Raw genomic sequence first — 13,005 nt, 5'->3', positions numbered from 1 at the left:
AGGTGTCTACTGACACCCTGTGCCTAGGCGCAGCTTGAGCCTCCAAGAGGCTCACTGACATGATGAGCAAGATTTCAGGTACGAGGGGAGGACACCAAGGTGGTGAAGAAGATGACAGTAGGTCAGTTGTCCTTAAAGCTGGTGGTAACCCTCTCAGTGTTGTTTTTCTGCCAGAGGTGCATTACTGGATGCACACATATTTTACAAAACATCCCAGGCTCATAGTCAGCCTCAGAGTACGAATCCATATGACACCTCACCGTCTCGCAAGGACTGAGGACCTTGTTGGTCCCATGCTGTCCTGGCTTCTAAATATTGCCTTCTACAGCTGTGAGCTAGCTCTTGCTAGTGGTATCCTGAGAGGTTTCTGAGTGTTGAGGTATGTGTGAACGGGCTCATGTCACCACCAAGGTCCCAACCAAGAAGCCATGTGGACGGGGAGGCTCAAGATGCATTAGATACCACCACCTAGTGGGAGAAAAAAGTGGTGTAGAACTGGTCTTCGCGCCGGCTCTCCCACTCTCTCTCTGACTGATGGAGTTTTGGGCTTGAGCCCTCTTCGCTGTACAGATGTGGCCAGAACAAGAAGTTCCCTCCTGATGTACTTTGGCAAAAAGCTGTGAAATTAGTCAGGGCTACGTTGTAGCACCATGAAAATTGTGGGCCTCTTATCTTCATTGCTTGGCCTCTTTCCAAAATTCCTGGTGATTAGAAGTAAATTAATGAGCTGTGATTACCCTGGGAGCTACTCCCGTGGTGCCCACATACACATACACCCCTCCCTCTCCTGAAAGGAAGCTGCAGCAAACACAATTGCTCTGACATGAATACACTGAGTTCCATCAACTGGATGGAAGCAAGTGGAGAAGATCTCGTGTATTTTAAACCTGGACACTCTCTGCTGTCAAACGACACACAAAAACTTTGTCTCCTGCAGCAAGTTGGGTGGGATGAAATGAAGTTGGGAGAGGAAGGCAGAGCTGACCTTGTGGTCCTCTAAACTACAGCCCGAGCTGGGCAGTTGAGAAGAGCCCAAGGGTTGCATCAGGTGGCATCATCTGCCTTTTGGGGATTCAGAGTCATCAGGGAACATCCAGACTCAGAGTCAGAGGTGAGGCTGATCCGGATGGATGAACCTTTCACTATGTCTGGGAGTGTGAAAACCCAAGTTCAGAAGTTTTGCTTATCAAAGTGTATCTATGGGAGGAAAACTTTTGAAACCATCCATGACCCTGTAGGCTCTAACCACAGCAAGGAAACAGAAACTCTGAGCTAACTCTTTCTTGCTTGAAAGGAGTCAAACTCTCCTTGTTAGCAGCAGGGCCAGGCAGAGTGCCGTGAAATCACCCACCCCTGCTCAGAAGGTGCAGGAGGACCATCAAGCATCATGGCACCTCATCATCGGGGGCCATGCAGATGCAGCAGGGGGGTTCAGTGGGAGACCAAGGAGAGACAAACTGGAAGCACAAAATGAAGACCGAGTCAGAGCAGCTCCAGGCCAAGTGCCCTCCTCCTGGGCTCCAATCCTGCTCTTCCAGCTGGGATTGCCACGGACTCTGCCTGTATTTAAGCAGCCAAGTGAGACACCCAGGACTTCAATCATTCCTGCTCTTCTGTGTGTAGGTGTAATTGATAGTGCTGTCAAGAACCTGCAATTAAGCTAGTTGTCTTTCCAGCTACTTCATACCATCAATTATCTCTCTTGCTTGGCTAAGGGCAGGCTGTTCCAGTGTAGAACATTTGCAAATAATGAGGTACAAGAAAACCTTTGGCATCAGCCGCTCTTGGAGACAGAATACCAGCAAGGTTTCTCGTAGCCAGTTTTGTTTTTCGTCAGCCTTCTTGCGAAAGGTGGTGAAAGAGCCCTCCAATGAGCCCAGCGGAAAGAAAAAAGAAAAAAATCCCTGCAAAAGCAAGGAAAGAAATGAGCCAGTGAAATACTATCAAATTTCTTGGGAATTTGCCAAATTGCCAAAAAAAAAACCTGACCAAGGTTTGAGCCTATTGAAAAAGTTGAGGATTAGTATGGCATAACAGCAGGGGAAAACCATTTCTTTCAAATCGTCTGAAATGAAACTCTTCACCTTTCTGTTTTGAAAGAGACTTTGGCAAGAAGCCACAAGGACAGAGGTGTAATCTTGGCTCCATCTCTGAGGTATTGTGAGGCTCCCAGCAAATATATTAAACTTATCAGCCTTTTCTTCCCCGTCTGTCAAGCAACTCTAATAGATCTTTTTTATTTGCCTTGAGGTATCCCAAGGGTTTTAATTACAAACTCAAATACAAAGGATAGTAACAGAGAGTAGCCATACAGCAGCTGTATTATTAAGGTATTTTTGCAAGATACTGGTTGCTGATGCATTCATAGTCTGCCCACCAAGGCCAAGCCTGCCACTGTTTCCAATTAAATGATTAACAAGCATCCAGTTAACAGCCTTGTGGCTGAGCTTCCTATTTTCTAGGCTATTTATCGTCTTCTCCATGCGAGTCTCATTTTTCGATGTTCTACACAATCAGAGCTGAAAACTTAACGAGAAGATACAGCTACGCTAATTCATTCTTCTAAAAGTTGGGCATCCGAGTCTGAGCTGGTCACTTTAGACTTTCTTGGACTCAAGAAAGACAAGGAAGGCTCTCTGGAGAGCAATCTCTCAGACATGTAAGTCTCTCAGCACAGACCTAGCATCAAAAGTTAGAGGAGATGAGTCCTGCCCAGTCAGTTATGGTCTTTAACTGAGGATGGTGTGTGGAGGGCTATTTATAAAAAAGAAGTATTTTGCACTCTTGTAGCACAGCGAGGAAAGTTGCGTGTCCAGTCCACGCTGTGGTTCCCAGCTTCCAAGCACTGGGCTGCCTTCGGCTGTGCCTCGTGGGCTCATACTGTCCTTTGTGAAGGGAGTGACTATGAAAAGAACAGATACTGAAAAAATCACTTCTAATTTGCTGTTCAACAGAACATTCCTTTACAGATTGTCCTTGACAGAGGAAGATACTCTTAAGGACATTTGCTAAACTGTAGTTAATGCAAGGAAGGAGGACAAACTAAAACAAAAGAAGAACCCTCACAAAACCCAGCCCATGGGATCCTCCAAGCTGAGTATGCAAACAAAGCGATTTTAAAACAGTAAAATTCAGTAGGATTTCACAAATGTTCAGTGTTACGCATTGTTTTGCATATTTAAACCTATGAATTGCTGCCAGGCAAGGCAAACCCCAAGAAAATCCCAAATTATTCATCTGCATCAACCAAGCCCCACTTCTGAGATATGTATAAAGGAGGCGCTCAGGGGTGTCGGAGGGGCCCCTTTTTGAGTTGCATGCTCTGCTGTCCTCCAGCATCCTCCCCTCCATCACATCTGCCAGCATGAGCCAGCAGCTGTCAGCTGGAAGTTCTTTTCATGGGAGAAAGTTCTCCTCATCATCTTCTGCTGTGAGTGGCATGAGCCGCTGCCGAAGCAGCACCTTCCCCTCTGCTGTGCTATTTGGCAGAGGTTACGGAGCCTGGAGCCACAGCAGCCAAAGCCTCCAAAACACAGATGGGTGTAAATGGATTTCTTCTGGCCGAAGCCTCGCACAGGGGGGTCTGTGGAGGCTGGGGGTGCAGGGGCATCCATGCCAACAGTGAAGGTGGGAGTCATGGGTTAGGCTTCCACAGCAGGAGCTGCAAAAGTGAAGGTATTCGTGCAGTGCATGTCAATGAGAGCCTGCTGCAGCCTCTTGATGTGAAGATTGACCCCGAAATCCAGCACATCTGAAAGCAGGAGAGAGAGCAGATGAAGAGCCTCAATAATCAGTTTGCCTCTTTGATTGACAAGGTGAGAGCTGAGACAAGACTTAAAGGAATGATGAGTCTTAAGTGTGAAGGAAACCTTTTTGTGCTCAGGTCTTTGATTCCTCTCCTTCTCTCATCCTATTACATGAGCGTTGTGCTGGTTTTAGCATGCATGACTCCAGTGCCATGAGCTGCAAGTGCAGATCTAGCTGATAAAGTTATTTTAATCTGGCTTATGTGCTTATGTGCTTTGATAAGCTGCATCTGTTTTTATTATTAATAGTGGAAGGGAGCTGTTCCTCCAAATTATCTTACTGAGCTTCTGCACTGCTTGACTTCTCTCTGTGCAGCTAGACCTTGTAAAGTTGCATTGTCTCCTATCGATAAATGATGGTTTCCACTATCAGCCAATTGATATGCAGATCTATTTAAATATTCCATGGTTTCTGTAGCTGCCACAAAGGCTGTGCTGTCTAGGGCTTCCTTGGAGAACGGGAGAGCAGCATGCCCATGTCCAGTTTGCTCTAGGATTGCAGGATTATGAAGATCGTAATGCCTCCCTTTTGTCCTCTCATCCCCTTCAAACCACAATGAGCCCCTGGAGCACTGACTCAGAAGAGAAGATGCTTTGTTCCCCCCACATTCATCTGGTCCCCATACAATGCATCTAAGCATGTGCCTGAAGAAGGTGGCTTTGCTTTCTGAATGCAGGTACAGCATCTGGAGCAGCAGAACAGGGTATTGGCCACCAAATGGGCCTTACTCCAAAAGCAGGTCCTGCCATCCCAGAAGAACATCCAGCATGTCTTCGACAACTTCATTTGCATCCTGCAGAGGCAGCTGGACTCACTGCTGCACGAGAGGGGGCAGATGGAGCCTGAGCTGAATGACACGGAGAAGCTTGTTGAAGAGTTCAGATGCAAGTGAGTTGAGCAGAAACCATCCACAGGGCCGTGAGCTCAAACAGCTTGTCTAACATGACTTTTATTTTTGTCCGTATCAGTAGACTTCTCTCTGGGGTCCACAAAGCTGAGCCCCAAAAGGCTGAGGTCCAAAAGCACCCTGACCCCTAAATACCCAGACAAACAAGGTCTCCATTCTCAGAACAACCCAGTAACCAGTCTCTTCTCTTCCCCAACAGATACGAGCAGGAAACGAACAGACACACAGCTGCCGAGACCGAGTTTGTGTTACTGAAGAAGGTAAGGAATTTGGATGAATGGAAGGGTTGGATGCAGACATCCAAGGAGTTTCCTCTGATCTGCTCTTTGCAAGGCGAGGGTCAGGTCTTGAGAATGTTAAAAGTCATTGGACAAGTATGGATGCAGAAAAACATGTCGCAGAGTATTGCCAGAGAGCATTAAAGCTCTGCCCTTTAGCACAGAAAATATATTTCATTCTAAACTGACAGCTTGCTAGTCCTAATGCCCAAATCATGATGTTTTTCAAGCAAGAACTCAGCGATATTGTATGTGCTTTTGGGACCCCTCAGCTGTTGCTGTTCAGGGGATATCTGAACTTCCCAATTATATTTCCTAAACAAAATTTCTTACTCTAAAAATATAATGGAATTGCCTTAGATCTCCGTGTAGGTATTATTTTGACTTCTAAATGTTTGGGAACTCTTTTAGGATGTGGACTGTGTCTATCTGACCAAGACAGAGCTGGAAGCAAAGCTGGAAACCCTAAAGCAGGAGAGAGATTTCCTGAAATGTGTTTCTGCTCAGGTGTGGATGCTCCTGTCCCAACCTTGCTTGATGGCAGCTGTTCCTACCAGCCGCTCCTTGTCTACATTGATTTAGGCCTGATTAAACCAATCCATCAAGCTCTCTCTTTGGGAGGCAATGGGAATCCCAGATAAGGAAGACTTTGAGATCTCAAAAAACCCCCAAACAAACCCCTCAAGCTGCATGCATGACCGAATCTAGTCTCAACTCCTGGACTGTAGCTCAGGACAAGCTCTCAGTGGTGGTGTTACTTCCACTGGAGTGTGAGATAAGAAATCCAGGGACAGCTTACTACCACTTCACATGGCTTCTAGGAAATCACTGCGCTGGAAAGAAGTCCCTGTGACACTTCTGTTGTCGTGAAAATGGACAACAGCTGAGGCCTGGACATGGAGGGCATCCTCAGGAGCATTGAGTGCTGGTATGAGGACATAGCTCAGAAAAGCAAGGCAGAGCTGGATGCGTTGTACAGAACTGGGGTAAGTTGTAGCATCCAGCGACATATCCTTAATTCTCTCACTGTCAAAAGCAGTAGTGGAAAGGCAGTGATTTTTTTCTTGCTGTCTCCGCTATGTAACTTCTGGACCTAATTTTCCATTCTGCTAAACTGGATGGGGTCTCAAAGTCAGGAGAACATCCCCAAAACAGATACAGTGCAGTGGGGCAGGACTCAGTCACGCTAGGAATGGGGGAGGTTGTAGGTGAGTTTAACAGTGAAAGCTACAGGAGGAAAGCTCCATTTGCTGCCGAAAGTCTCAGGAGCTGCAAAGTCAGGAGGACTTTTCAAAAGCTAGTTTAATTCACTTTGGGAACAGAAGCAAAGCTCCTGTGTTACACACACTGCCTGTATTAATTGCCACCTCTCTCTTTTCCTACAATCAGTATCAAGAGCTTGAGGAGGCAAAGGGGAGACATCGCAATGAACTGAAGTCCCACCAACAAGAGATTGAAAAGCTGAGTTTTGTGATCCAGAGAAGGCAGTGTGACCTTGAAAATACGAAGAAGCAGGTATGATGGATCATATTTACTCACTGGATCTCCTAGATGTGAGATTCCAAGTCATGTTTTCTACATCTCTTTTGTCTTTATCGAAGAGCATTGCCTCACACGGGTTCCATTGGCCTAGAGAAGATCTTACCAGTGCCAAGCAGGGAAGAAGAATTATCTGCTGGCCTGTTTTCTGCTGGATTATTTTGATTACTGCAAAGAACTAATTGTGCCAAATTAGATCGTTGGATTAGCTACAGCCACTTGGAAAATTGCTACAATTGCTCCAGCAAGAATTCTGGCAGGAGACAATGCTTCTGACACAGGTTCAAAGGATCCAAGAAGTAGAGTAGAATTATGACTCACCAGTAATTCAGCACCCATAGAAACTGGTATAATTTTCACACCATCTAATTCATTATATAGTTTATAACGGGAAGTAATGGAAAACCTTAATTATCAGTTCCAATTAGAACAAAGTATTGGTATCCTCCAAACAAGGCTTAAACACAGTCTGGCAGTACAGGGACATGTCCAGCCTTTCTGTAGTACTTCAGAATTGATATTTGATTTTGGAAACATTTGGCTTTCCTAAAACCAACCTCAATATTTCCCAATTTGGGACTGTCAAAAGAAGTGAAAATTTCTCTTTGAGTACGGCAAGAAAGAGGACAGGAACAATAAGGACTTCTTGTGTCTCCCCTGACAGGTGTCCTCTCTGCAGACATCAGCTTGTGATGTTGAGCAGCGTGGGGACTGTGCCCTGAAAGATGTCCGGGAGAAGCACGTTGAGCTGCAGAATGCCCTCCAGAAGGCCAAGGATGAGCTGGCTTGCATGCTGCGGGATTACCGGGAGCTGCTGAATGTCAAACTGGCCCTGGATATTGAGATTGCAACATACAAGACTCTACTGGAGGGTGAAGAGAGCAGGTGGGTACCACTACAACCATGTGTGGGCAGTGTTCAGTCCTTGGGACTCTTCAACAGAGACAAGGAGGCTGGAAAATGCTAGAAATGCTAGTTACACGATGGATAACCTTGTGACCTTCTTCTGCTTCAGGATAGGCCTTGGGAGCTCTGTGAGAGTGTGTAAGTAAGCTATTTTCCTTACAACATTAAACAATCTGGTTCTGGTTTGCATGGGGAGGAGGAAGGCTGCGTCCTCCCCATGGGTGATTCAGCTTGTGTTTTCCCATGACAGTGATCACCACCCCTTGCAACACCATCTCTGGCTGCGAAGCCGACCTGGGATGTGGATCTGCTGGACAGTCCAGAAGATGCAGGTCCTCCTGTAGCGCTGGGAGAGCATCCCTACCCAAAGACGCTGGTGCCTGCCACAGAGGATTCACCTCCAGAAGTGCTGCCAGCTCTGTAGGCAGGCGGTATATCCCTAGTGCTCCCAACTGCATCCCTAGGAGTGAAGAATTTAGGGCTGGAGGTGGGGGCCATTCGTGCCAGAGCTCAGCCCCTCTGGGCACTGGCGGACTCTGCAGTAGGACTGCAGGGAGGTGTGGAGAGAGCTGCAGAGCTGCAAAGGGTGTGGGAAACTCTGCTCACCCACAAGGGATGTGTTGGCCAGGGGTGAGGATTTCAACTGGACCTCCATGCCCCCGGAACACCCGGATCTAAACTTCAGCTGTGGGAGTCAGGACAACCAGGACGTAAGACCTAAAGTAGAAAAATGAAAGCCCTGTTCCACTTTCAGTGGTAAAAACAGCCTCAACTCCACCTGACACACGAGGAAGAGGCATATTGGGTACAAGCACATTGTAGCATCATCAAACCACATCACAGAAACTCCATCTGGGATCACATCAAAAAAAGGGCACTGAAACATGCTCCTTTTGATTTCTGCTCTTTCTTTAAAGGGCTGGTGGTTGTGTTGGGGCACTTATCTTATTATCACTCAATTCCTGCTTCCCATCAGCCTTCTTTTTTTCCTGATTAAGCCTTTGCTATCTATGAAAGAAGTTGTGATATTTAAATCAGAATCCTTTCCCTAGAGTGCTCTGGGAAGCGTTTCTGGAAATGAGCTCTCTAGGACTCACCATTTCATCAAAGTCTATCTGACGCAAGTCAGCGGAGTTGTAGTGGTGAGACACACAGGGTCACGGAGAGGAGGGGCAGGGCTCCAGTGATGTTCTTTGTTCGCTGTCTTGGAGCAGTTTGGTCATCTATATGCAGGCAGGCAAGTCATAAAGGAAATCTCAATTCAAAAAACCACATTTCACTTTCTGTAGTCAGCAAAGAGTAATTACGTCGCTTGTACTCCTATTAGCTTCCTTGCTTAGTGTCCTGACATATGCATAAATTACAGCACCCTCACTTCTATCTTGATGGCTCAAGACCTTGAAGCTTTTTGCTCTTTTTCCAATAAAGTGCATGGAGAACGAATGTGTCGCCACTTGGTTTTTAGTATTTCCCAAGACTACAGAAATGCCCTGCTCCTAAATTGGACAAGACGTGTCTGCTGATTAGAAGTCTTAACAATTAAGCAGAGGTGGCAGGGCTGCCCAGAGAGCGGCATATAGATCCAGTCTTTGGTTGGTGTAAATTATGGAAGCCTTTTAAAGTCAGCTTATTTATGCTGATTTGCACCAAATTTGGCTCCTACCCAATGCTATTCAATGGGTGTTTTAAGATTCATAGAGAAGTCATCTCAGTCTCTTTGCATTTTTATAACGTGTCTACCACAGAGGCGTGATGATAAAACACATTTTATACCTCCTCAAAATCTGCTGCAATAGGGTCATTACAGGAAAAAATCTCAGGAATGTGCTTGGTTGCTTTTTTCAGCATCATTTTAGAAATCCTACAACTACCAGTTTAGGATTTCAAAACAGATCAAACGGAGGTATTTTATTGTACATTTGAGCAGATTAAAAGAAGAAGCCAACAAATTAGGAACATAAATCAACCACAAAGACGGAAGTGTTTTGCGATTAAACTGATGAAAGCCAACGAGCAGAACAAAGAAATGAACCATATAGAGGCAAGTCGGACAGATACATGTTTTACAAAAGGGGGGATCCAGAGTGAAGGTCTTTCCTATCCAAAGCAATTATCGTGATTCAGAACTGGAAGAGCTTTCTCTCTTCCCCCTAATTCTCCTGTGATAGGAAGCTATTTCTCAATCAAATATGAGGAGCACAAGAGAAAACAGTCACAATCTTTAATGAAGAAAACCACAAGAAAGATTTGACAGGAAAAGAACAATTGAGCAGCCATAAATATTCATTAAGAGGGGTTTAAGTATGTCATAAAGGTTATGGTGTTCCCGTTGAAAATGGATGATCCTGTCACTTTTTATGCAAGAGAAGAATAAGTCAGGGAAATGACAGAGAATTAGTGTTGCTTTCTCACCTCCAAACTCCCACCTGCCATCATTTCCAGATCTGGTAAGTTAATTTAGCAAGTGCTTTACTGTAAACCTGTGACCAGCCTCCCTGAGCATCAGCGCCTCATGAATCAGCTGGGCGTTTCATCAGACATTCAGCAGTACATCACAAAGCTGCACAAATCAAACGTGGGCCTGGGCACTCGGGCTTTAGCATTATAAAAGGAAGAGCTTATCTCCTGCCGGCTGAATATGCTTCCCAGGAGGACCTGACCCAACTTCCATGGGCAATTCCTTCTGTATGGCTCAGAGAATCTCTTCTGGCCAAGAAAACAGCTTCAACTGGAAGGGATAAGAGCCCCTCTAGATTTATAGGGAAGTTGCTGTAACCTAATAACAGCTGCAATATTTTTTTTTCCCTTTCCTGATCTTTTTGCTTTAACAGGCAGCGTGATGCCTTCCCATTCAGCGGCCTGGATTCCCATACATCCCACATTCATTTCCACCGTGCAATTCTGTGGGAGGAAGACATCAACATGAAAAAGATCAAAACAATCCTTTGCTTTGTTGCAAGCCTCAGCTTTACAGGCGCTAATCACCGCATAGATATGATATATGCATACATCAGGAACTGAGCAAATCTAGAGAGCATGTGATGTTGTGTGTTCTCATTAAGACTTCAAAAGTGCTAAAGAAATTTGGCGCCCAAAGGGTGGGACTAATTTCATCTAACTTTAACCATCCAGAAGTGGGGCGCCTGGTCTAGTTGTCTGGTTGTCTAGACTGCCTCTGGTAGTCAATAAGAAGAGAGGTAAGTACCTCCAGAGGTGGATTCCTCCCACCTGTCTTAGCTGCCTATTTTAGGATGCGATGAATCACCGTCTGGAGATGCCTATCTCTTTCCATTAGCCATAGATGGAGTCTCAGAGATGAAATTAGAATACATGGCTAGTTTGATGGCTGAAGTAGGGAGGAAGGTGCACCCAGGCCCAGTGTTTGATGAATTTTATGAGGAACATCCTTTGAAAATCCCAGCCTCGACTTCTAACATAGGGCAGATGTAGGCTAATGAGAGGAAAAAAAATACATTACTGGATTGAATTCCCTTGGACAACTTTGGCTTTAGGATACAAGGGAATGAGGCTGCGCTAATCAAATCAATTCTTCAACATCTCATGAATGACGTGGACAAGAGTCTATACAGTCCATGAAACTGTGTGTATAAAAATACATGTTATGACCCCATCTTACATCTATCAAATGCTGTTAGCACAGGTAGGTTATTGCCATTGTCTTATCTGAATGCAATGAGTTTTCTAGGGCTGTGGATAATTACAGAGATGGAGCATGGCTCTTTGAGACTATCGCATAAAACATATTTTAAGAGCTAGTTCGGATTCTTCTCCAGAGGCAACAAACAAATTAGTGAACTTCACATGTTCTTATAATGAATTCCACTTTCAGCAGCACATTCAGGGAGAAGAATGCTGACAAAGGGAGAGATTGCAAGTTGTCAGAATGACTCATTCAACCCCTCATCAAAATATTTTCCTTTTTTGCTTCTTCAGTCCTTCCCCTCCTTTTTTTTTTTGAGTCAAAAAGATGCAATTTTTGCTTCAGAGTACTCTCCCATTTCCCATGTCCATACTCACAATAACAAATTGTTGATTCCTGAGATCTTAGGTACCAACAGGCAAAACACTCATTGTTCCTTGGAAGGACCTAAAAGACATTAAGTGAATCTTCTGCATAGCTGCCTTCTCACCGGGATTCAGGAGCAACAACAGGGATTTGGCTAACACAGAAATTTTACCCAATACTGGGCAACTTGTGCCCAAAATCTCTTACCTATCAGGAAGCCAGTGGCTCTGGTGAGGCATTTTGGAACTGGGGCTGCTGCAGCACAGTTGGTTCACAGACGTTTAATTGCAGTCTATGGTATGTTCCAGGTGTCTCCCACACAGCCGACGTGTATAATGGGGTGCAGAAAGGGAGCAGTGGCACACCAGCCTTCAGTCTGACTTCTGGTCCAGGGTGCAGTCTTCCTATATAGAGCTCGTAACAATTGGCTTTTGTACTCTTTTTTGGATTCAAACATGCATTTCGCTTCTGATAAATCTTTGTTTAGAACTTAAAGGATCTGGGAAGCTACAAGCTTTAGCTTGAAGTCTCTAATATTTGTTTTAACTGATATTGGCAAATGTGCTGGCAACCCAGTATAAACTGTGAGCCTAAAATACTATAAACAAAGGTGTAATCTGAGAGTCATGCCGTAAATATGTTGAATTATCCCATTTGTATAGGGCAAAAGTATCAGTTTATGCAACTAATTTATACCACCAGCCCCTCAAACTCACATAAGTGGCAATTACACATTCAATTAATAGCCTTGTGAACCGCGGTGCTGCAGTCACGTCCTATGGTTTCGGTGTGCATGTCTTCTTTTTAAGAACTTGGTATTAGAAGGTTTAATGTTTTAAGGCGGTTTAGCACTGTTTTTATGATTTGCACCACCTGATCCTACCTCTTGGAAAATGTTTTTGGAGGGGGTTAATGAGGATGGGGGAAGACAGCTACCGGGTGTCTCTAGATACTGCCAGGTTGTATGTATAACATGCAGACTTCTCCAAGCATTGCTCCCCTTCAGTTAGGAAGAGCTGAGGGCATTTAGTTGTTTGCACTATAATGTCTCTTTTTCTCCCAAACACTTTACTCTCAAAGAGCTGAAAGAGCCCTATTGTTTTGACTTTCCAAATGCCAGTTTGGAGAAGGCCCTGAGATAGCTGGCAGATAGGTTCACTGTCTCACCTCCTTGGGCTGGTGATTAGGAGAGAGATTCATCTTGCCAATGTGAGTCAAAGCCATCTCTGGTGTCCAGCCTAATCTACTCATTAAGACTTCCTCCGTTGATGGAGAAAGACCAGCGCCTGCGGAGAGTGAATCACCCCAGTTCCCCTAAGCACGGACCCAGGGGCTGTTGCCTCTCTCTAGGAGGTGTAACTCGATTGAGTGTCAAGGACGTGTCTGGCAAAGTCACCCAACTCTTAGCTGTTGTTTCTTGAATGAGGTGGATCTCACCAGGCTGAAATGCGCTACTGTTCCTTCTTTGTTCCCTGTAGAGACTACCAGAAGATGAATCAAAAAGGTCTCCAACATCCAGCTTGGTAGAAGCTCCAAGATAG

At 45.1% G+C, this 13,005-nt stretch overlaps 1 pseudogene; it reads left to right on the top strand.

Moving 5' to 3' along the window:
• The first annotated feature begins 3,266 nt into the window (after nucleotides 1-3,266).
• Nucleotides 3,267-13,005, top strand: LOC143171348 (keratin, type II cytoskeletal cochleal-like; annotated as a pseudogene).

This window comes from Aptenodytes patagonicus, chromosome 27 (assembly GCF_965638725.1).
Source record: "Aptenodytes patagonicus chromosome 27, bAptPat1.pri.cur, whole genome shotgun sequence".
NCBI lineage: Eukaryota > Metazoa > Chordata > Aves > Sphenisciformes > Spheniscidae > Aptenodytes > Aptenodytes patagonicus.
The sequence above is the reverse complement of the archived record's forward strand: the minus strand, read 5'-3'. Positions and strand labels throughout refer to the sequence as shown.